We start from the raw sequence: 23,257 nt of genomic DNA on the forward strand, positions 1-23,257 counted from the left end.
CCGCGCAGTCTTGTCTCTTTCACCCTCGCACCGGGAGCTTACATCTCATCATTTTTCACACTAGAGGACCATGCACGTAAATCATCCTTTACCCCCCTCCCCTTCCACCCCCCATTTGTTCCAGTGATCAAGCCCCACTTTTCTTTTCCTGCCAATTAAAAGGCTTTGATGTCTATCTGTGGAATGGGTGAGGCTAGAAAAGCATCTCTCGTCTGCTGCCTCTTGGCTACCAAAGGCCAGACTTATGTTGGCAGAAGATAATCAGCAGTTCTCACACAAACAAGATAAAAAAAAAAAAAAGAAAAAAAGTGAGAGGAGGATTTACTCCCATCCTGCCTGTCAGGCACCCCACTGAACAGACAGGGGAATTATTTTGGCAGCAATACTAATGTGGTGACGGTTGTTGTTTCCTAAACTGATTTCCTTAATCCTCCACTTGTTCCACGCTTTGTAAACATGGGGGCTTGATTTTGTAATCTGGGAGGTCCCATTGATGCAAAGACGCACGTACGCACACACCAACAACTTGTCCCTCTAACCCCCTCCTCGTCAGCCGCTGCCCTAATTAGTCAGAATTAAGACGAATGCCTGGGCCTCCCACGATCAATTGGTATCGAGCGGACCTTCGCTCGGCCCTGCCTGGGGGCCTCTCTCGGCCGGCAGATCATTTATATCAATCGCTTTTGTTTTTCTCCCCCCCCCCCCCGCACCCCTCTTTTTTTCCCATTCTTTGTCCACCAAGTGCAAGGCTCGGTCTGTAGGTTAGCGTGCAGAACAGACGGTGGCGAAAAGTCTGCCACGTTGTTAACTGCCACAGTTGTATTGACGTCACGGGGACGCGGTCCACTCAGGGACACATTTGCCTTGTCACACCAGTACGTGTTCTATTATGTCCAATCGTGTCCGTTCGGTGGGTGAGAATTTGAGCATGTGTTCAGTGCTTTTTTTAAAACGCTGTCTCCTTTCACTAACAAGCTCAGCCTTCATAAGCAGGAGTCCCTCTTCTCTGCTCTCTGCTCTTCTTCATGCCCTTTTCTTAAATAACTCTCTCTTCTCTTCTCTCTGCTTTTATTACTTGTTATTCTAGTTGAGCAGAGGCTTTGTGTATCCGTGCTTTTATTGACTTAGCTCATTTGGACCAAGTTAATAATGGTTGCAAAGGGATGAATATCAGTCTCTGCCTTACTTTATCTATGTTGGTCATTCCTTTTTCAAACCCACTCTCTCTGTGTCATCGCTTCTCGTCACCCAGCAATCAGTACCTTTACACAAGGTTTTGTTAGTCTGACTCATTGTGTTCTACTGACCTAAACAGGACTTATAAGATACTAAAACATGTTCGTCCACTATGTGCATGCGATACACTTCTTGTCTGGGAAATCAAAGTTGGAAATTGAACAGACTACACGTATTCAGGCCTATTTTCCACACAATTTTGTCGTGGCAGACACGTTTCCATTGCCGGGCTGGCTCTGGACGAATGGACATGTAGTGTAACATAACTGAAGGCCAGCGATTTCATGTCTAGGACGCGCTACGATGCCTGACAGAAAGTCTAGCATTTAAAATTTTTGCCATCTCATCTCCTACAACATGAACCTTGATGTTGACCAACAGGATGACGCAGTGCTCTGACGCTTTGTTTACACACAAGTTAGCTCGCTTGATGTGCGCTCAATAAGTGAATGGTTTTTCCACATTCACAGACAAGAGCTCCATAGTAGTTTTTTCTTCCTTTTCTTTTTCGTGTCTGAGCTTAAGCCCACTAGCATCACACACAGCACTACTGTAGCCATGCTGATTGAAAGGCCTCCGCGATGACCTACGTATGAACTCGTGCAGGGTCGTGGACCATGATTGGTCAGGGTCATACTCTGCAGTGTTGCCAGTCTCCCGACCAAGACACGGCAAGAGTTTCTGCTACTGTGAGTGTCTAATCTGACATGGTGAGGTGACCATCATGAAAGACAAAAATATCATGTTTGATCCCAGCATAAGAGAAGAAGAAGCTGATACAGCACATACAGAGCTGTCAAGTCATCCATGTTTTCACTGCCGGACAATATATTACCATTGTGCAGCTACCTACTGTAACTTGTTTGATTGGTTTCTCTGTGACGTGAGGTTAACTGGTTTAAAGGGGCATATCGCCTCCTGTCGTAGCCATACTTTGATCAATAAATTGACTCCCCTCCCATACTCGTGTCCTGGGACAATGACAGTATTCCAGTCAAATGGCCGAGTCGTGATCTCTCTCTGCTTGTGCACAACTTAACAGCACTGCAAACGTCTTATTTTCTTTAATAAAATAAGAGTAGACGATCATTCCTGATGTGTGGCTTTGCCTTCCGACGATCAGCTGCTTTGACCCGAGCTGCTGCTTGAGACTGGAGTTATGTCTTCTATTTCTTTTCTCTTTTTTTCCATCTGTGCTGCGTTGCAGTGTGTGCCCGGCCACTCACGCTGCACACCGGGGGAAAAAAAAAAGAAGTTATTCTAAGACACTCAAATAAAATTCAGCGAGTTAAACATTTAAACTTGCAGCATATTTCATCTGCAAATGTCTGCACACGGGGTCAATTCAATGCAAGACGGAGCCCTCAGCTCCTCGGTTTTGTTCTCAGAGCTGCTTCTCCATTTTTGTTTTATGTGATTCCAAACCATCTTTACTTGCAGGCATAATTTTATTTTTGTTTCTGCTGTAATCTCCTCCTTTTTTTTATTTCCAGTTTTTCTACACGTTGCACAGAATCTACTCCTGCATATGTTACACACAATACCAGTGAAATTCCTGCCTTATCCTCAGGTCTGCTTCAGACACAGAGCCACATTGAAAATCATTTATAGGACAAATTAACAGAGTAAAGGAAAGGGGGGCAGAAGCACACTTTTATTAGTTCCTTTCTCCAAGGTTAATGGCACAGTAGTGAACTGCCACTTAGAACAGACATAGATCCAGTTTGTCCTCTGTGTGCGTCTCCATGGGTCACTGAGTGTGTACTTTGATGTACTATATGCTAGTACAGTAGCACATGAGACTGTTAGATGCTGACTGCTTTTTACCCCGGAGGCGAGCTCGAACCTCTCAGGTCGGCTGCCTCTTCATGTGGCATTCTTTGTTAGCGAAGCCTGGCACATTTGTGATGCTGCAGAGACCGGCGTTGTTGTCAGTCGGTGCATGTGTGCGGTGCCAAGCTTGGATGGTATACCGGCGCACAGCGCTTTAGCCATCCATGAGTTGGCAGCTGCGGCTCCTTTGGTTAGTGGCCCGCTATTGCGCACACACGGTGTGGCGGTATGCCTTTGGTGTGATCCACTCGGTGCTCGGTCCAGAGGAGCAAACCTTGGCTAACTGGCTTAAGCTATGTGACCGAGCTAAGATGAACCTCAGGCTGCGGTTTAAGCGCATGTGCACCAAGTGTGGCAGTGCCAGATGAGTTCTCTGTATCTGCTCGAGTGTATGTGTGCATGTGGGGATGAGTGAATGTTTTTTTATTCGGGCACATTTTCTTTGAGTTCCTCTCCTCTCCCTGACTCATCCCCAAAGGTTTGGTCTCTTCTGGCCTATCGACCCTCCGGCTCTTCCCACCATGCTCTGCTCTTCTCCGTTTCTTTGCCACCTGTTATTTTGAGACGAGGGCTGACAGACTTCAACTGTACCTTCTCATTTCCGTCAGATTCTGCAGGAGAGAGCTCTCATCTGTACAAACACAAACTCTGCTCTGCACTCCTGCTTTGAACTGGAGGTCATGGGGGATATAAAAGAGAGAAAGAAAAACAGGAGGAGGAGGAGAGTTGTTCTATAGTGTCTTTATGGATTAATGGGAGGAAAAGTGGACCAATTAATCCTCCCTCCCTCCCTCTCTCTCTCTCCTCTCCCTCCCCCCCCTCTCTCTGTGCACTGTGGAGTATAGATGATGGAGACAAAGTGCCAGATAAATATTAACCAGTGTATCTTTTTACAGTTTTGCCCATTCACCTACATCTCCTGCTTATTATCAGGTCTATAATGAGTCACAGAGGAAAAACGCTCTCTCCCGCTATGTGTGTGTGCATATGCTTGATTGGGCGGGATTGTTGGCAACCACTTCTGTATTTCTGCCTAATTTGGCATTGTGAATACGATTAAGTTAAGTGGCCTAAGTTTGTTTTTGCTCCCCAGCTCCCTGCTGCGCTAGCATTACCACACCGCTCGGACTCTGAGCAATCAGGGGCAGAGATACAGGGGTTTAAAGGGAACAGGGACTGCAGTGGCAAGTTTTTAAAGAGAGAAACACACAGAAGTGATGCTGATGAAGGGAGAAGTTGGAGACGGGGGACTAACACCCGGGCCCACAAGTGTTGTACCGGTGTGAGAGAGACGGTCCCCATGAGAGTTCCCGCAGTGGAGAGAGTCAACTGTGGCTATATAGCTTGAACTCCTGCCAGGCACACTGGCTGTTTGAGTTAGCTGCAGATGGCAGAGACAGTCGCACTGATGCGGCTGGGTGCACATTATTGAAGGGGAGAGAGAAACAGACATACACTAATATTAATCCCTGGTGTCCTCTGTGTGCCGTTTCTTTTGGGGAAAACTGTGCCTCTGATCAGCTGAGCCTCCGAAAAGATGAACACACACCAAAATCATCCATGTGCACTGAGTTGACTGTTGCTCTGGTGGCCGGTACTGGCACTTCAGCATGCATTACATTAACTGATCTCTGGCCACAGGCATTAAAAAAAGAAAAGTTTGCAAAACAGCTAAATGAGAAGTCTGGAAATTTCATATATTAGATATTTCATAATAATAACATACAGGGACTGTTTTCCCTGTTTCACCATGATTATTTATTATATGAAATTTGGGAGCGGCTACCCATGAAAACAAATGATGATATATATCTGTATGTATTGTATATTTCTTTAATATTGTGCCACTTGCTCTTTGGGGCCTTTAATTTACAGGCTGGTCTGAGGACGGCTGTATTATGTTATTGTGAAATTCTATATGTGCTGCTCTTTTACTACATATTATGCCCGTATTGTTTGGACCCAGATGCCACAGTCGAGAGTTTGGCTCCAGTCCTCCTACCCGAAGCTGCTGAAAGTGCAGAGCATCCAGAGAGAGAGGGAGAGAGAGAGGCAGAAGACAGCCTGTTCCCCCTGCTTCATGACGTATTCACAACTAGAACATGTTGTTTTGAGATCCACATGGCAGATCCTTGTTAGCCCAGATCCTGAATAATCAGCTGTTGCCGGGGCTCCCAGTGGCAGCCTGTGGGGCCACAGAGACATGCCCAGGGAACCTTTGCGGGCCTTCGGTGCGTGGCGGGGGATGTTGGCGGCGGCAGCGGCAGCGGCAGCGGTGGTGGTGGAGGAGGGGGACGAGAGGGTGCTGTTTGACTGCTGCGTCTGTCTATCAGGAGATTTGTGTGGATGCTCGGGGCACAGAGTGGAGACAGTGTCAGGGCGATACCCTTGACGGTGATGTGATTGAGTAGACAGCTGCGACCCGCTCCTTTCTTTACCCGCCACCCGTCTCTTTCCCCCCCTACATCGCCACCCACTCCCCCTTACACAACAGCTTCCCCGAGAGTGAGCGATCACTTAAAACAGCGCTGGTTATTATACCTAAGCACGTCTTAGTAATTTATGCATGATTGCCTGGCAATCTGAGGCAATTCATCATCCTCTTTCCTATCTTTCTTTTTTTAATCTGTTGGTGTCTTGTTCCTCTGGACTTTAATCTATAGGGCTATTAAGAATGCCTGTGTAATAATGGCTCAGCTCAGGTGACAGCATGACATTGGCGCCATCATTGCCATGCAGGTTTGGGATCCTGGAGGACTGCGGGCAGCAAAAGAGGCCAGATCCAGCTCCTATAGCTGAGAAGCTGTTTGACTGTCCGTCGTCTTGTTCTGTGCAGGAGCTTCACTCCCGTCAGGCAGACGGGAAGAGCTTTGTATTTTAGACCATTTTTCCCTCACTGAAATGTTCCACTAGCTTACATAAAGTAATTATTCCAATTTGGATTCTACTATGTACAGTGATTTTGTGTTTGGAAGGCGAATGTCTCAAAAATATGTTGCAGAATTGCTTTGGCTGGAGCACCCGGAAATGGGATTTTATTCTTTTTCTATATATTCAAGTCGCTATCAGTGTAAATAACTACACATTGTCTGTAGAGGACAACACCTTTACCACTATGTTTGATCTGTGACATTTGCTTGTCGCACAAAAGCAGGTGAAAAGTGGAATTTGAGCTGTACAATTATTAGAAATATGATTGAAATTAAAATATGGCCAAATATCCAAATTGTAGGAGCTGGTATTTTTTTGATCAAGATGAAATGTATGACAGGATTGTACTGACTGGTTATTGCCATAAGTATCAAAGCATAGATCCAACAAAAACAACAGATTGTTTCATTTTATTTTTTAAATAATAATTGCAATATGACTCTTTCAGCATATTGTGCAGGCCTATTTAGAATAGATGTCACCACTACAGGGTTAGGTGATGGTGTCTTGACATACTTTCATGTTTGCCTACATGTCCACATGTCTGTGAACACGCTGTGTTTTCATGAACACGGCTCGACACCATGAAATATCCAGTGCGAGACAAAGGTGTTAACAGCAACAGTGCAGGCTGACCCCTCTGTTGTAGAGTTATCCATCTGTGACTTCCAGCCATGGTTAATGGATGCCGACCTTGCTCCATGTTCTCTATCGGTTCCATTCAGCATCTATCAACCCAGGGATGTATCTTGATTTACCCTCCACCACCACCACCATCACCCCCATGCGCTTTTCCACTTCCTGCTTGCAGAATTGAATGCACCTTGGCCCCGGTCCAGGCCATTGTAATCTTCCTGGGCTCAGTGGAGGCTAAATTAAGAACTAAACAGCATGAGCAAGAATGAGGCAGCAGAGCACAGCAGCTCCGCAGACAGACATGATGCCACACATAGTGACCCCGGTTTATCTTTATCATAATCTTTACCTACCGGTATCTCATTGGTCAGCAGTCGAGCTATTTATTCACAATGGAAGCAGCGATATCTGGGAGAGTGGGTAATGCATGACGTCGTCAGTGACAAGCCTGGAGCTCTTTAAAAGCCACTGCTCATGTCTCGTTCCTGTTGTGAGTTCGGTTTAGCACCATCTGCAATGTTAATAGTCATCTTTTGAGTAATAAATCACGAGTTGGAGATCATTATACTTTTCCGATCCTGGTATTGACAGTTCTTTTTCTTTTTTGTAAAGTATGCGACACATACTCACTTTCTCATGGAGAGTTACATTGAGAGATGAACACCATCCTCACAAATAGTCCAGCAACTCCCCTCCTCGCCCCCCCTCCCCCCCCTCCGTCTCGCCCAAATCGTTCCATTTACACCTTTTCCCTTTGGTACAGTATGTTTTAAACAAAACGAGAGATAACGTGTTAATTTTTCAGCCTCTGAGGAGCTGCTGGGAGGTGGATTTTCAGCCAGGCTTGCTGTTTTCTCCTGTTCCCAGTCTTTATGCCGAGCTAAGCTTCTCAGCTGAAGGCTGCGGCCTCATATTAAATGGGACAGATATGAATGTGGTATCGATTTTCTCATCTAATGCACCCCAAATGTCAAACTATTACTTAAAAAACGAAAATAGTGATGTGTTAAAGGACAATTCCGGGCGAATTCAACTCTGGGGTGTATTTTCATATCATTTTAGGTCTAAAAGAATGAATCTGAAGATTTTCAGTTTAATCGCTCCTGTTTTGCGGTAGTTGCATCTGTCCCCGCGTCCCCACGGCAGCGATGAATGGGAGTGGATGTAAGTTCCGCTGTTTAAGCTGTTTCCAGCCCTCAAAGCCGCAATTTTTTTCCACAGACAGCGTCAGATGGCTACTCAAACATGCACCGAGAAGTTTATTTACTTCAAGCAAGCCGACATGTTTGTAAAACTAGATCTAATTCAAAGTCTCCCGGAGTCTCGCGCGAGCCCGAAGTTGCAGTGCTGGTGTATTCAGGCGCAGTCGGAGCTACCATTTGTGTCATAAACACAGGAATATCAACTCTTTACTTGCTTGAAGTGTACATTTTTTTCCACAGACAGCGTCAGGTGGCTACTCAAACATGCGCCGAGAAGTTTTTTTTACTTGAAGCAAGTAAAGAGTTGATATTCCTGTGTTTATGACACAAACGGTAGCTTTTCCCACTGCACCTGAACACACCGAGCACGGCAACTGGGTCTCGCGCGAGACTCCGGGAGACTTTGAATTAGATCTAGTTTTACAAACATGTCGGCTTGCTTGAAGTAAATAAACTTCTCGGTGCATGTTATAGCCATCTGACGCTGTCTGTGGAAAAAAATTGCGGCTTTGAGGGCTGGAAACAGCCTAAACAGTGGAACTTACATCCACTCCCATTCATTGCTGCCGTGGGGACGCGGGGACAGACGCAACTACCGCAAAACAGGAGCGATTAAACTGAAAATCTTCAGATTCATTCTTTTAGACCTAAAATGATATGAAAATACACCCCAGAGTTGAATTCGCCCGGAATTGTCCTTTAAATTCCAGCTAATCACTGTAATGTCTCACTCACTGTATTATGACGCTGCTTCTTCCTCTTCTCTTCTCTTTTCTTCTCCTCCACTTATCCATCCCATGCTCTGCTGTTTACCTCTGTTATTGTCAGTGGGGCTGTGTTTTTGAAGCTAAAATGTACCTCAGTCGTATTTGCCTCTGTAAGTCGTATTTCTTCTGAGGGACTTGTGTGCTGACACAGATGGCTGGGGTTATGTTAAGAACACCCAGATGGTATTCAGAAATATGTGAGTCAGTTTTCAGTCTATCTGTTACAGTACAGAGCAAAATCCTCTTCATTTACCCTGAAGTGACAGTGAAGGAAGTATTAAAAAAAAAAAAGTCGAGCTGAGCAGGTAACACTTTTTTCCCCGACAACTTCTTCTGTGTAGTGTAGCTTTTGCTTTCTGGTGTCTTTTTGTTCAAAGAAGGTTTATCTCCTGGGTCAGAGGAAAATCTACCTAAAAGACACTTGAGTTGATTCTTATTTAATTGTCCTCCTATACTGTATATGTGTGTGTGTTTGTGTGTTTGTGTGTGAGCTGCTGTTTGTCCGTGACTCTGTGTGTGAAACCATGTAGGGAGGTTTTTCTTTTTTTAATTTTTGTAGATTGCACCACCAAACATTTCATTGACACTCACAGCAGCAGTCAGTGCATTGATTTCCCATTGGTCGATGCCGGTGGAGTTTACACAGGGAAGTGCATAGGTAAAGTGTCTACTCTCTCGCTTTTTTTCCCCCTCTACTTTTTATTCTGCAGCTCTCACACCGTTCTTCACTTCTTCTCTCGAAGAAGTAACTTTGCAAGTCGTGACAAAGGTGACTTTAGCCTGGAGTTGTGTAAAAAAAAAAAAAAAATTTACACTGAAACATTAGCGTCACAACTGCACCTGACGTGAGAGTCTGTGAAAGCTCACAATCACAGAAACAGAAGCATTAGGTTTTCACTTCGTCTCCTCATGAGAAAATGATCTTGGATCTTTTCTCACTTCCAAATGAAATGTGAAACTCTGCGTTTCAGTTACATAATCCTCACAGTACATTTGTGTCGTCCCCATAACCTCAATCTTTATCTTTTGTGGTGATATACTTTCAGTATTATAGATTATTCTTGAAGAAGATATTTCTTTTTCTTTTTTTATGAACAAAAACCTCTAATTTGTTGAATCCTAATGGGAGCATCTGAATCTGTCTTCTCCTCAGGGGGTTGTCGTGTTTGTTGCCCCCTACTCCCTGCTGCTTGCTTGGTATTTTCACAAGAATGCCACATGACTCAGCTGACTATAATAAATACATTCAGATAAACACGCATGCATTATTATTATTATTTTTTTTACAAGTCCATATATGTACATTGTTAAAGCCTTGAATTTGGATTTGTGCCTGATTGTGCCGTTTGTCAGTTGTTTGGGTTTGGAAAATCCAAATTTGGGCCACAGTGTGAGATAGCAGCCGAGCAGTGTGGAAGGAGAAAAGCATCTGACAACCTCGGAGGCTGAGTGTGGAAGTGAGGAGATCTGTCAATCAAGGCAAAAGCACTGGCAAACATATCTCTGATTAATTCATGATCCTCTATCATTTTTGCAGAATAATAACTTAAAGAAAATACGGAGGAAAAAAAAAATCAGAAGCGGTGAGCTTTTATTGATCGTGCAATTCTGGAGGGATGCTAAGGTTTCCCATTGATTTCAGTGCAGCAAGTGTGGCCGGTTTCGGGGTGAATATGAAGCAGCTATTAGCAGAAATACATCTCCAGCTACTGTTTTGGACATTAAAAATTAACACCAATGACTCTAACTACAAGAAAATTAACAGGAGATACAAGTGCAGTACAGTCAAATGCCCTGAAATGCGCAGCACCAGAGGGCAGCAGTGTTGCTCAGCACCGTTGGGAATTGGCTTCATCGCTGGCGTTGGTGCCCTCCGAGCGTTTGGCCGCTCCTCAGAGACGCATCGTGGTTCGCTCCACCATCTTCTTCTCACATTGAAGACCAAGCCTGCTGGACACGCATGCCTGTTGGATGACGGTCCCATGACAATCCAATGTGACACTTTCCTTTCATCTGTGTCTTGCCGTTTCTTCTCGTCCATGGCCTTTCATCAAACTTTCTCTTTCTCTCTCTATCTCCTTCTTTCCCCCAGAGCTCTCTGTCATGACTTCAGGCAGGGCCTCCCGTTTGTTTTAAAAAGAGGCTTGGAGGTGTTGCAGAGGAATAACTTTATTTATAGTTTTTATTTACATCTCATTTTTCTCCCTCTTTGTGGTAAACTCGAGCTGACATAATCTTTGAAGTTGCATGAGAAGTGGTAGCTGGTAGGTTTAAGTGGCTGTGATAAATTCCGAGGCTTCGTGTCACAGCCGGTCTGATCACACAACATCTTTCCTTCCAATCTCTCGATGCCTCTCTTCCTCCTCGGTCAGCGCCAGCAGAGGAGGCCATGCCGATGTCGATGTTTAGGGCTTAGATAGAAGATAGATGGTACAGAGGTGGGAAAGGAGACATGTTGTAATCACAGAGATGGAAGGATGATGTCAATCATGGCGTCTGGTGCCCCAGTAGAGGCAGGAGGGCTGAACACAGCAAGAATTGAGGGATCTTTGGTGTCAGAGCAGGAGCCACCCTGCTTCACCTTAGTCTCCTCCAAGAATCAATCTCTGTGCTACAAACGCACTCACTCTTCTCCTGACATTCATCGCCCAACTTCATCCTCTCACCGATTCCCTTTGACCCCTCCTCCTCTTCGTCATTGACAGAAGTTGGACTACAAAGTGGCAGACGGTAAAGTACGAGTCAGACGTGTTCAGGCAAGAACCCCTTAAAGGGATAGTTCAACATTTTGGCAAATTAGCCCATTGCCATAATCCCTATAGTCATAGCAGTAGGTTTGTTACCTTTATCGGTGCAAGCTATTTTTAGAACAGCGGAGCAGAGCCGCAAGCCGCTCAGAGCTACGCTACGGAGACTAATGGGATTTATTGGTTTCCCTCTTCAAACTCATCAAATACACAATCAAACACTCTCGTGGACAAGTTGTGACCTGCACATTCACCACGCTATGAGATAATAACGGAACGTTACCAGACAGAATTGTTTTCGAGGTAAATTCATGCAAAACCGCTGATGTGCGTTGCCTTCAGGGACAGTTTGTCAGCAAGCAGTCTCTGCATTTACCTCGAAAACAACTCTGTCTCCTAACGTTCTGTCATTATCTCATAGCGTGGTGAATGTGCAGGTCACAACTTGTCCACAAGAGCGTTTTGGAGTTTTTGGATTGTGTATTTGATGAGTTTGATGAGGGAAAACCAAGAAATCCCATCAGCCTCCGTAGCGTAGCTCTGAGCGGCTTGCGGCTCTGCTCCGCCATTCTAAAAATAGCTTGCACCGACAATTAAAGGTAATGAACCTACTCGGGAGTATGGCAATGGGTCAATTTGCCAAAATGTTGAACTATCCCTTTACCAAGAGGCCACAACCACGCTGGCAGCTGTTTAAGGCTCTACCAGGGCCTTCGCTGACAGGAAAAGATCCTGTCACCCTCTCTGCACCATGGATCTCGGCACAGTACTTTCTGAGACATAAGTAAATAAATTGTATTTATATAGCTTTTTTTTCTTTCTTCATGTACTTTTTTGGTGATGCAACACTAAGAAAGTGGCATAGCGTATATGGCATGGTATAACATAATATAACATGGCATGATCCTGACTGTCATCCCTCCCACAGATCCACGCAAACACAGCTAAGTCGCTGCTAAAATACTGGACACAGTTAATACATGAATCACAAACCTTTGATTACCAAATTTGTCTAAATCCAATGACTTTTCTTTCATGTTTGCTACTTCTGCCTGCCAAATAATGGAAGTCTAGTATTTCAATTTATCCCCAGTTTATCTAATTTGTACTGTTGCTAACTTGCTATCAGAGCACCTGCAGTGTACAGGAAATGATGCATTTTATATTACCAGCAGCAGCAGCAGCAGCTGCAGTTTGTTTCAGACACACGCAACACGTCAGTACAAGATCTCAGTGTGTGATGTTACCAGCAGCAGCTGAGACCGAGTCTGAAAAGGCAAAAGAAAAGCTTCATTAACGGGAGAGAGACATCAGACAAATAGACGCGCTTGTTATTGATGAGATGTGCAGGAAATTCATTATCCAAACACCTTAGCGACAATGACTCAGCGCCGAAGATGTGACAAATTAAAAAAAAGAGTTAGGATCTTGCAGATTAGAAGTTGGGAGTTATCAGTCTAAGGCAACGACATGGCAGCCACGTTCATCGGACGTGTCGTAGTGCTGCGTGCTTGTAACAGACAAAGGAGTCCCATGTCTTTGCCCCTCAGGGAGACGGTGAAATAAAAGGGAATTTGATTTCAGACAGGTGTTTTACTGGAGAACCTCTGAGGGGCCTCTCCTGACAGTGCTACTTCAAACCCCTCTGTAGGAAGTGTGCTGGGTTTGTCACCAGCAAGTCTCTGCTGATGTGTCAGAGAAATTCAGACCTTTTTTTTTTTAGTATTTATTTATTCACCCATATCTGTTTGTCTGCATATTTCATACTGTTCTTTCCTACTTATGGGGCTGTGTGCAACCTTCAGAATCACTCCATCTTGTAATTTGTAACCAAAGGTGGTGGTTTTCACTCTCATTTGTTGGTCCCTGTTTCCCCTGCTGACTTTGTAGGAAACAAGTTATTTTAACTCCCAGCAAGAAGATCCCAGGCTCGATTTCCGCCATGGCCAGGACTGCAGTTGAATTTTCTTTCTTTTTTTCTCCCTTTTTTTTAATGCGATAATTTGCCCCCTGAGATTTATTAAAGCATCATCTTTCAGCCGCAGTGGGGACAGACTCACATTTCCCTGTGAAATTTAAGTCTTTTTCTGGTTTTTATGATTACATTTTGATTTGTTGGTTTGATAGACGGCCCCTCGGTGCCAGCCAGTCTTTTTTTTCACTTGCACTGTGACTGAGTGAGTGTAGTAATTAATCATCAACACTGTACTTATGAGATTATCAATACCTTAATAATAGTCAGTTAATTCCTACATCGGAGACAGAATATCATACTGATTTCTTCTGTATTTCACTGAGTCATTTCTCTGGCTGCAAGATATTGACTGTCTCGGTCATATTTCATCCGGGTTTCAATCTGTTTTTTTCCTCACTTGAAATTAAACCTAGTGCCTACAATATAACCAACACAGATACATCCTCATTTTTTCTTTACCTTCATATCACAGTTTTAAAATTCTTCCAGCCCTCCACACACAAATATGACTTAAGTCAACAGATTAGTTTCCTCCTGCCATTTTTCTCCTCTCCCCTCGATTTTTGTGTTTTTCTAAATCTTTCCTCCTGCTCCGTCTTCCTTTTACATTTTCACGCATCAAAAGAGCTTGATGGTTTGACAGGACGGGCTCTAGAAACTTGCTGCCTCCCTCCAGACCATCCAAAGTGTCTGCTCCCTCATTGAACTGTTATCTGCCCCATTTCTGGGCTGTTCCATGGCAACTAGGAGCCAGCGAGCGTGTGAGTGAAAAGAGTGAGGTCTCCAGTGGAAGCAGCATCTTGTCTCAGACAGCTGTCTGCTAGAAAGACAAAGGAACGAGAGAGAGAAAAAAACACAGAGGAAAAGGAAAGTTCGGGAAAGTTGTTTTTCCCTCCTTTAGCATGAAAAACAACTTTAATGGATGTGGTTCATTGCACGACGATGATGTACAGCTGCATTCAGTGAAACCCTCGGACCGTTGTCTGGCCTTGATCTGTGGGTCTCACTCTCCTCCCTGTTGCTTTAGAAAATCATCAGTCAGGTTGAATTTCACTGTTGTTTAATGACAGCGCTCCGATGAACACGTAACGGCGCTCTTCTCTCGGTGAGCGGTTCCTAAGCAACCTTTTCACTTGACGCAAGCTGCAGCTTACTGACTGACAGTCCTCAAAGTATCATCCATGGGACCCCCTCAGTGGAGGTAACCCACATTTCACTCTATTTTAAGTTTAAAGTCAGATGTAAGGCCTTAACCAAAACATATGGGCCTCTACACTCACCGTGTATCAAACAGAACCCAGTTCCCTGGAAAGCTAACATGTACACTGGATTCGCTCTTACATGAGAGCCCCTCTTCACAATCCTTAGCCTCTCCTCTCCAGGTTCTTCACTCGGATGTGGAGCGACAGGGCGACTTTAAATTCGGGTTATGCCGGCGCCTTCCGTAGGATTACACCAAAATCCCAATGGTTTTAAACAGTCACACTCTGCCACTCAAAGCCAGACGTTTTCGTTTGGAGCGTTTATTAAAGGAGGCTTGGGAGTCTGTGGTGACAAGTGAAGCGTTTTGTAGAAATCGGAATGAGGGATAGAGGAGAACAGAACTCGGCAACAAGGGTTTTCCATTTTAAAAGTTTCAATCCCAAACACTTTCATAGCCTTTGTCATTCTGTTTAGAAATACAGTCGCAAACACAACCCTGGGACAGAGAGGCCCCAGAGGAACCAGAAGGAACAAACAGTCAGAGGCAATGTGTGAGCGCCGATAGCCACGACTTTATAGGAATGTTTTCTTAATAAGATTCCTATTTGGGAAGGATGAGAGGGGCCGCTCCGTCTTTGTTGCTGATGAAAGGATTATGTGAGTGCTCTTTTTTTTTTTCATCTCACATTTGGGTCATGTGAGAGTAGAGAGTAGAAAGATCACATGATGATGGTGATGATGAGTAGGGGTTGGGGTGCATGTTTTCCATATTCTTTGTGAATGCCAAATACTGGAATTCATGTCAGGGATGACAGATGTACAGTGAAGTTGCAGGTTGGACAGCTGACACTCACTGTAAAAGCCGAGCGGAGCTGCACATCCAGGTGGTAACTCTCTGTGGGTTCACCTCCTCCCACACTGTTGCACTGTTTTCATAATGTCCTTTGACACATTGTGAAAAATATCTTTAAAATAATGGAAAAACTTAGAGACTTGGGGGTTCCTCAGTACAGGAGAGTAGCCTATCATCCTGTATGCATTGTTTTGTGCCAATGTACATGATGCACATGCATGACGATGTGATTTGTGTGTGAACTCTGCTTTTTAAACACTCGTCCTTGTCGGAGGCCCAAAAATAATTGTCCACACACTTTGTCGCTGGTTTGTTTAAGTTACTTTTGCCATTTTTTTTTTCCTTACTGTCTACTCAGACTGATAGTCAAATCCAGTGTGAGTGGCAGCGTTCGTGACCTTGCAAGGTAACAAAGATGGAGATACAAAGCGAGATCTTTTTTTCTTTCCTTTTTTTTTTCCCCCTGCCCGTGGTTTCCTCGGTGTAATCAACCTTGTCCAGCACTCGCTCGCAAAAAAAAACAAACAACGCCTCCTCCTCCGTCAGCTTTACAGTGTTTATCTATTCCGTCTGTCACTCCCAACTCATCGGCGAAGTGGTTGTCGAGAGTATGGATCCAGTTCATGACGATCAATCATTTATGACAGGCACACACACTAATCTATTTTAAACAGCGGGGTGTGATGCTGATGATGCATGGCAGATGAGGGTGTACAGTATACACACTTATGGGCGTGCATATTGATAATCAATTTTCTTCATTTTAACCACTGCAGGAAAAAATTAATCTTTGCCGGAGCTACTTGGTGTTACAGTGTTTGAACTCGGGGAATAATGTGCATTGTGAGTTTGGGTATTGACACCCCTCACCATTAGGGAGTACTGGAAAACAAGGCCAGGGCTAAATTGAAGCATTGTGGTGGAGACGCTTCGAACAAAGTCCATTTATTTAGCATCCGTCTTATTAGTCAGAGCACAATGGACTGCACATAGCAGTGAAATAAGTAATGGAGCAAACACTCCCAAAGTCTTATTGTATATTGATCTGTCAAAGCTGGACAGGGGTCTTAGTTACACAGACAGACAGAGGAGCTGCTGCAGAAGCAAAACTAATCTCAGTGGTTAAGTTGAGCATCAGTTTGTAACTTTGACATATAACACATGTGGCCCAACACATCCTGCATGCATTGTGTGTTATTCATGAATATGTCATAGAAGTGCACTATGCACTTTATGCACATTTCAGGTTTGTAAAAGTGTGTGTGTTGAAGTGATTGTTTTCATTTTTAGTTTAAATGTTTTTTAGTTTCTTCTATCTTTTTGTAAGGTGAAGCGAGGCAATGCAAGTAAGAATTCCATTGCATGGTTTATAACATCTGTATACATGACAATAAACATCTTGAATCTTGAATATTAATATTTTTATTCTTTGCAGCATTGTGTCTTAAGTTGCTTCCATGTTTGATATTTGCTTGGATTGTTAAAGGAAGTGGCAAATATCACCATGACAACGTGGCAACTTTCCAATTGCACCATGCAAGCGCAGTCCTTGATGTTGCCTGTAGCATTTCAAAGATGTGTGTGTGTGTGTGTGTGTGTGTCTGTGCCCTGCAACACTTTATTAGAGGAAAATGTGTTGATATCTGACGGGGAAACAACTTTGTTAAAGAGGAAATCTGTATCAATAAAGCTGGCAGGACTCCTCGATTCGGTTCCCCCGTCTCCTCTAAGTCGCCATTCCTTCCTATCCTACCCCTATTTTCACCTCCTCCTCCTCTGCTTCCCTCTCCCGGTATCCCATCATCACCCTCTCATACCCCGTGCTATCAGTGGCAGTAAGCCCATGAATTCCAGACCATTCTTTGGAGATATCTGTCGGCTTTCTTTCTGCTCCCAGCTCCTGTTGCCACAATTTCAATCTGCCTGTCGGTTTGAAGGGGCTGCCAGGTGCTATTGGCTCAACCATATGTCCTCTGACACTCTGTCTTGGGGATTGCAGGAGGGGTTGGGTGTGTGGGGGGGTGGACATAGGGAGTGTGGGGTTAAAGATGAGGCTATCTGGAGCTACCTCTGAGAACAACACTCCCTGAAACTCAGTTGGCTGACATGTGGCGAAAAAAAACAGAAACCTACCAAAACTAAACCCCCATCCCTAATTCCTCTTTGCAGAAGCCCTGAGCGAGGTTCAGATAGAGGGATGGCAGTGAGTTTTTCAATGAGTCCCCCTGGGGTCGGAAAAACAGATCCTGTTTCAGCAAGCCAGTTGGCTTGGTGTGGCGCAGTGACCGCATCGCCATCTTCGGCTCAGAGTCTGTCAGTCAGTCACAGTCTGCTGGTCTGCAGCTCCAGTGGTCAGGCAGGAGTTCATTCTTTTCTGGTGTCTTTGTCTGAATGTTTCTCCGACTGCCAGACACTCCTTTCAACCCTCTGTCTCTGTTCCCGATCCAGGGCTGTGATTCTGCGCTGAACCGGTCACACCGTCCGTCCAGCTGCTCCTCCTGCCTCCAGGTAAAGATCTGTAGGCCCGGCGATAGTTCTGCTTGCACAAAGCCTGAGTTGGACACACAACCTGTGCACACACACACACACATAAGAGTTTGAAACTTGATGGTGAAGTTGCAGCATAAACATCAGCTAAAGTGTCTTTGTCTGTCTGATTTGTATCCGGTGCAAGATACAGGCTGTTGTTTATCGTTTAACGGAACAAACAGCTTCCACAACAGGGGGTTCTTATACTGAGACATGACACGCCGGGACTGGGTGTCCCTTTATTAAGTATCTGCTGTGGCTTTTTGTCATTTCGCAGCAGCAGGCGCACATTTTCCCAGAGGTCCACGCAGCCCAGCGGTGTCCTGAAGTTACCAGGACTGCGGGATGTATTGTGACAGACTTTAAATGTGAGGAAGAGGAGCCCTCATCACCCGTCACGTCTGTGAGATGAAAGGCCGCCAAAAGCAGCCCAGCCACCCTGCTGGACACAGCTCAGCTGTTATAAGAAGTGTTTGACAGGACTGGCAGGTAATTGACCTTCTCTCTCTCTGGCTTTCTCTTGCTCCCACTCCCTCGCCTTCTTCCCCTCTCACTTCTCACTCTCTTGCTCTGTGTCACTGCTTTCGCCACAGGCTGACCTCGCTGCACCGCACACCTCCTCCTCCTCCTCTTCCTCCTCCTCCTCCTCCTGTTCCCCCCCTCACCCTCTTGGGTGCTCTCACGGAGCTGAAAGTCCGACTCGTGCTTTGACGCCCCCCTGCATTTGTTGTTGGTTTATTCCCCCTGTTTTCAGTAAACACAACACAGGAGGCCTCGCATACTGCGCCACGTCGCTGCAAAAGGTTAAGGTCCGGAGTCTTCGGAGAATTTGTGGTTGCTTCGATGTCACAGGTCAAGGGAGTAGTAGGGTGAGGGGAGAGTAAATGCTGCTCAGTGGATGAACACAAGCAAGTGCAGGGAGGGTGTGTGTGTGTGTTAGGGGGTTGCTTGTTGTTGATGCACAGTTACATGACGAATTTGACATTACAACAACATCGACTGGATAAATCAAGGGAGACTTGTAGTGGCAAACATAGTAGGCTGCCTACTGTACTCTGAGCCCGGATCTGCATGTCTGTGGTTGGGGGGGAGTGGAGGGGAGTTGAATTTTTAACAGCCTTGATGCACATTTCCATTTCTCCGGCAGACAGTGTCCCATGTATTCATCTCTCCTAACAATGGCGAAATGTCAGCATACTTTCAGGCTGCTCTAAATTAAACATTCACCCCCTCTGAGTATATAGCCATGGCGCTCCTCTTGCCATCCCCTCCCACACTATTGTTCTATTTTCACATCGACGGCTTCGGCCAAATGAGGAACAAGACACTCTCTCTCTTTTTTTCGGACCAGATGGTTACAGAGTCGAGTATTTAGATTTTTTTTTCCTTCTCTTTTAGTTTACTAATATATCAAATGACAATTGTCTGGCTTGACATTCATGATCATATCCCAGATGTCCCAGGACTTGATATGTGCAATAGCCAAGAAAGTTGAGGATGAGACTTAAGATGGGGAGGGGGATATTTTATTAATGGGAACTATTAATATTCCATCGCAGTGGGACGGTGGTGTGTTTCTTTTTGCAGAAGCATAATGAATAACTGAGCGCCTCCATGGTACCCAATTCCTCAGCATGAATATTCAGGCGCTGGTGGTGTGTCATGGGAGCGTTGAGAGCCTCCTCTCCACCCCTGTAGTGGATCACACCATAGCTTTTTGTCTCACCTCTCTTTTCCTCTCTGTTCCTCTCTTTGATGCACACTAAGGCGTACGGCTAAGGCCAGCGGCACCTGGGGAACCGGCGCCTATAGATCAGATGCTCGGCTCTCAATAACGGCCCTCCACTGAGGCTGGGTTGATTGATTACACTACTGTGGCTTTGTGTGGGTTTTTTAATTGATTGATTAATTGTGGGCTAAGGCTGAGATGTGATTGATTATGAGTGGTCAGCAGTGGGTTGGAGTCGGGCTGTCAAAGCCCACAGGGTGAGAGGTGAGCTCTTGTGGCTCCTGTCATATGCTCGCTCTTTTATCCAAGGATCCCACTTTCTCTGATGCTCGGCACAGCCACACTCTGTCCTTGCCCTGGTCACCTCTCTGGAGCTTCTTTTTCTCCCTAGGTCCAGATAGTTTGTGTGTGTGTGCGTGCCTGTGTTCACATGTGGCGTTGCCTGGAGCTCCGTATGTCCTGTTCTCGCCTGGAGAGTGTTCAATAATGTCAGGTCTGTGGCATTCAGCACATACAACAAAGACTTCCTTACAAACCTCAAAGACTTATCTCTCATAGAGCCCACACAAGGAAATAGAAACGGTTGAGACTTAAAGAACAGAGGAACAAAGAGAGTGAGGAATGGAAAAAGGAAAGAGTGACCCCCACTCCACAAACCCCATTCAGATATGACAGTGAACAAGAAAGAAAAAGAATGGAAGAAGGACAGACAGAAAGAATCAATTTGATAACACAGAGCAGGAAGGGCAGGCCGTTATATACAGTGACAAACAAACATTTCAGCAGCAGACGTGTCATTCTCAACAAATGATGTCCCACTGGGCCAATAAATAACAAATATTTCTGCTCATTTTGACTTGCAGCCGTCGTCGGCTGACGCCGAGGCCGACTGGCGCTCTGTGGCCGAGACGCAGAGCTCAGATGCATCGCAGTCATTTCGTCAAGTTTCATTAAAATGTGATCAGTGTTGTTTCAGGATGTGTGACAGATAAACAGACGAATGGATTAACATTAAAACAAACAGGGAATCAATGAACGAACAAACTGAAGAACAAATGAGCCAGCAAGAACAAAGCAGCAAACAAACAATCAAATGAACAAGTAAATGAATTAATGAATGGACTAAAGACTCAAGCAGTGGTGATGGGGGAGTGTGTGTGTGTGTGTGTGTGTGTGTGTGGGGGGGGTGTGTATCAGTCACAATCTGTTTCCCTGTACTCTCAACAGACAGAAACTCCTTTCAAAATAAAGGCTCTGTGCTCGTCTTTCATTGCTTAAAGGGCAGGATGAGCATCTTGACAGTTAAAGGCTTTGTGTAATCACTCATCAAATTGGGGATAAAAGAGGAACATGCGCTTGTTGTGGTCTATCAGCTGAACATGTCGCGCGAGGGGAAGAAATGTCAAAAGCAGCTGGGACGGCACAGATGTTGTGTTTCGCTAATAAATATCGCAGCGCACACAAACACTGAATGCATGTTCACGCGCACCTGTTGAAGACAATAAGTGGAAATCTCATGCATAGTCACGTTGTCAAAGGTAACGGTGTGCGTTGTGATCCGACTTCTGCTAAAATCCTGCAGACACCTTCCGATCGTATAGCGCCTGCAGATCGCCAACAAGAAGTCATTCATTCAATCTCCATATTTTAGTAACCTGTGAAGCTGCACTAAGCACTGTATGGATTAAACCAGCGTCATTTTTTAATCTCTGTACCTGTTCTAAATAGTTTTCCATTTGATGTGCAGTTTGAGGGTCACGATGTCTGATTAATTGCCTGGCAGACCAACGATCTGGCTTTCGGATGAAAGTGGGATTTCTGACATTTTGGGTGGTCTGTCTTGCAGTCTGAACAGTCTTGATTTCCCTCGTGGCCACTGCCAGAAGATCTAATATAACCTGGAGTGAGCTTGTCTAAATATTATTGGAATAGTAATTTAACTGTTGTGCCTCACTGTAGTCGTGACTTGAGGCTTGCACTTCTCTGCAGAACGCACACACACTCCAACCCTGACCATGCTATATGTAATATTGTGAAAATAGTGTATGTGGTTGTGTTGTTTGAATAACCTTTAATTGGGATTGTCAGCAGGCAAAACCATTTAGGTTTTCATATCGTGGTTACTCCGTTATATCAGTGCATAAAATGCCCATCTTAAATCATTGGGCCTGTCCTATAAAGACTTCCTCTGCACTTTGAAAAGTCAACACATAGCAAAGTTTTTCTTTCTTTGCATTTTGCACAATTTCATTTTTAAGTTCATGATTAAGAAGTTCAGCTATGTGGGTTCTGTTTTGCTGATCTCAGTTTATATATGAGGCTTCTGAGGTTCCCCTCACCATTAAAAGCTCTATGAACAAGCTCTGTTCCTCTGTTCCGTTCAATACACCTGTTAAACCGATTCATCACTGCAAGCATTTGCATTCAGAACTCACAATAGTGTGCATGCTGTGTGAACAGGAATGGCCTTGAGGAGAAGAAGGACTCATTCTTTAGGAGCCGAGTCCAGTCAAGAATCACTCATGTTGTCTTTTAGACCGAAATTGTCCAGGAAAGGACCAAAAGGCTCCACAGCTGTCCCTCTGCATGTCCTGCTGCTGTCTGCTCTCCTCTTCCCTGGACAGTCCAGTGAGAGATGTGTGAGTGGGCCGCAAATCGCAGCCATCCATCAGCCACACGCTCCCAAATGTGGTAGATGGTATTATGAAGGTGGCACCGTAATACATCAAATCCCCATATTCTGCAGAAGAGCAGAGTTACAAATCAAAGAGTCAAAGGTCACGTGTGACAGTACACCTGTCCTTTTCAACACGCTCTCTCTAAGGTGCAAACAGTAATACTCGGTATAAAGGTGCATTCATCGACTTATACGTGCTGGATGTGGTTTCCTGCTGGTCAGGCAGATGCCAGGCTTCGGTAGTGGCAGAACAGCATGGCATCATTGTAAGCTGATGATAGAGGACGTTTTAGTAAATTTTCCACTGACTGAGTGAAGGTTAAATCCCCTGAAAATGTGACTTTAACATCAGAGGTGTCTCTCAATAAAATTAAATGTCTATAATTTCAATTTATGATAAAAGCAGCAGAGGTTTCGTCCATTCGGGCTCTAGGCAAAAAATGCCCAATGAACATTCACAATTATTAGATGAATAATCCTCCACCAACAAAAATGTACAACATCTAAACATTTTTGGTTTATCCCAAATAAAATGTAGTTAATTTTTCAAAATATGGATAGAAAGAACAATAAAAACTTAAATAACAAAAATTCAAGACTGTAAATAACCACACATAATAACAGATCATTAAATTATTTGATTTGTGTTTAATTTTGTTTATGCAGCACAGATATACTGAAAATGTATAGGAAGTGATAACAGATTTCACTGCAATTTGTTCTTTGGTTGTTTTAGAGGGAGGGAGCCACACTGCTGTGGACTAAGGTTTGTCGGCCCTCAGGGGCCCCCAAGCAGTGGCCTGTTCACAAGCTGTGCCTCTGATTGTAACAATGATCTTCTGTTCCCTTTGGCGTGGAGATTGTTTATCAGGAAGAGCGGAAAGAAAAAAGAAACACAGCAAATTAGTGTGTGAAAAAAACAGACCTTTTTCACCTTTT

At 44.6% G+C, this 23,257-nt stretch overlaps 1 long non-coding RNA gene across 1 annotated transcript in view; it reads left to right on the top strand.

Moving 5' to 3' along the window:
* The window catches only part of LOC146982750 (uncharacterized), a 100,395-nt gene that overhangs the window by 995 nt on the left and 76,143 nt on the right, over positions 1 to 23,257 (top strand). Inside the window, exons 2-3 of the long non-coding RNA XR_015036274.1 lie at positions 17,832 to 17,891; positions 18,190 to 18,401. This is a non-coding gene — a long non-coding RNA (uncharacterized LOC146982750). The remainder of the gene's footprint in view (positions 1 to 17,831; positions 17,892 to 18,189; positions 18,402 to 23,257) is intronic.

This window comes from Trachurus japonicus, chromosome 8, assembly GCF_045865225.1.
Source record: "Trachurus japonicus isolate A0001 chromosome 8, Traja_1.0".
Taxonomy (NCBI): Eukaryota; Metazoa; Chordata; class Actinopteri; order Carangiformes; family Carangidae; genus Trachurus; species Trachurus japonicus.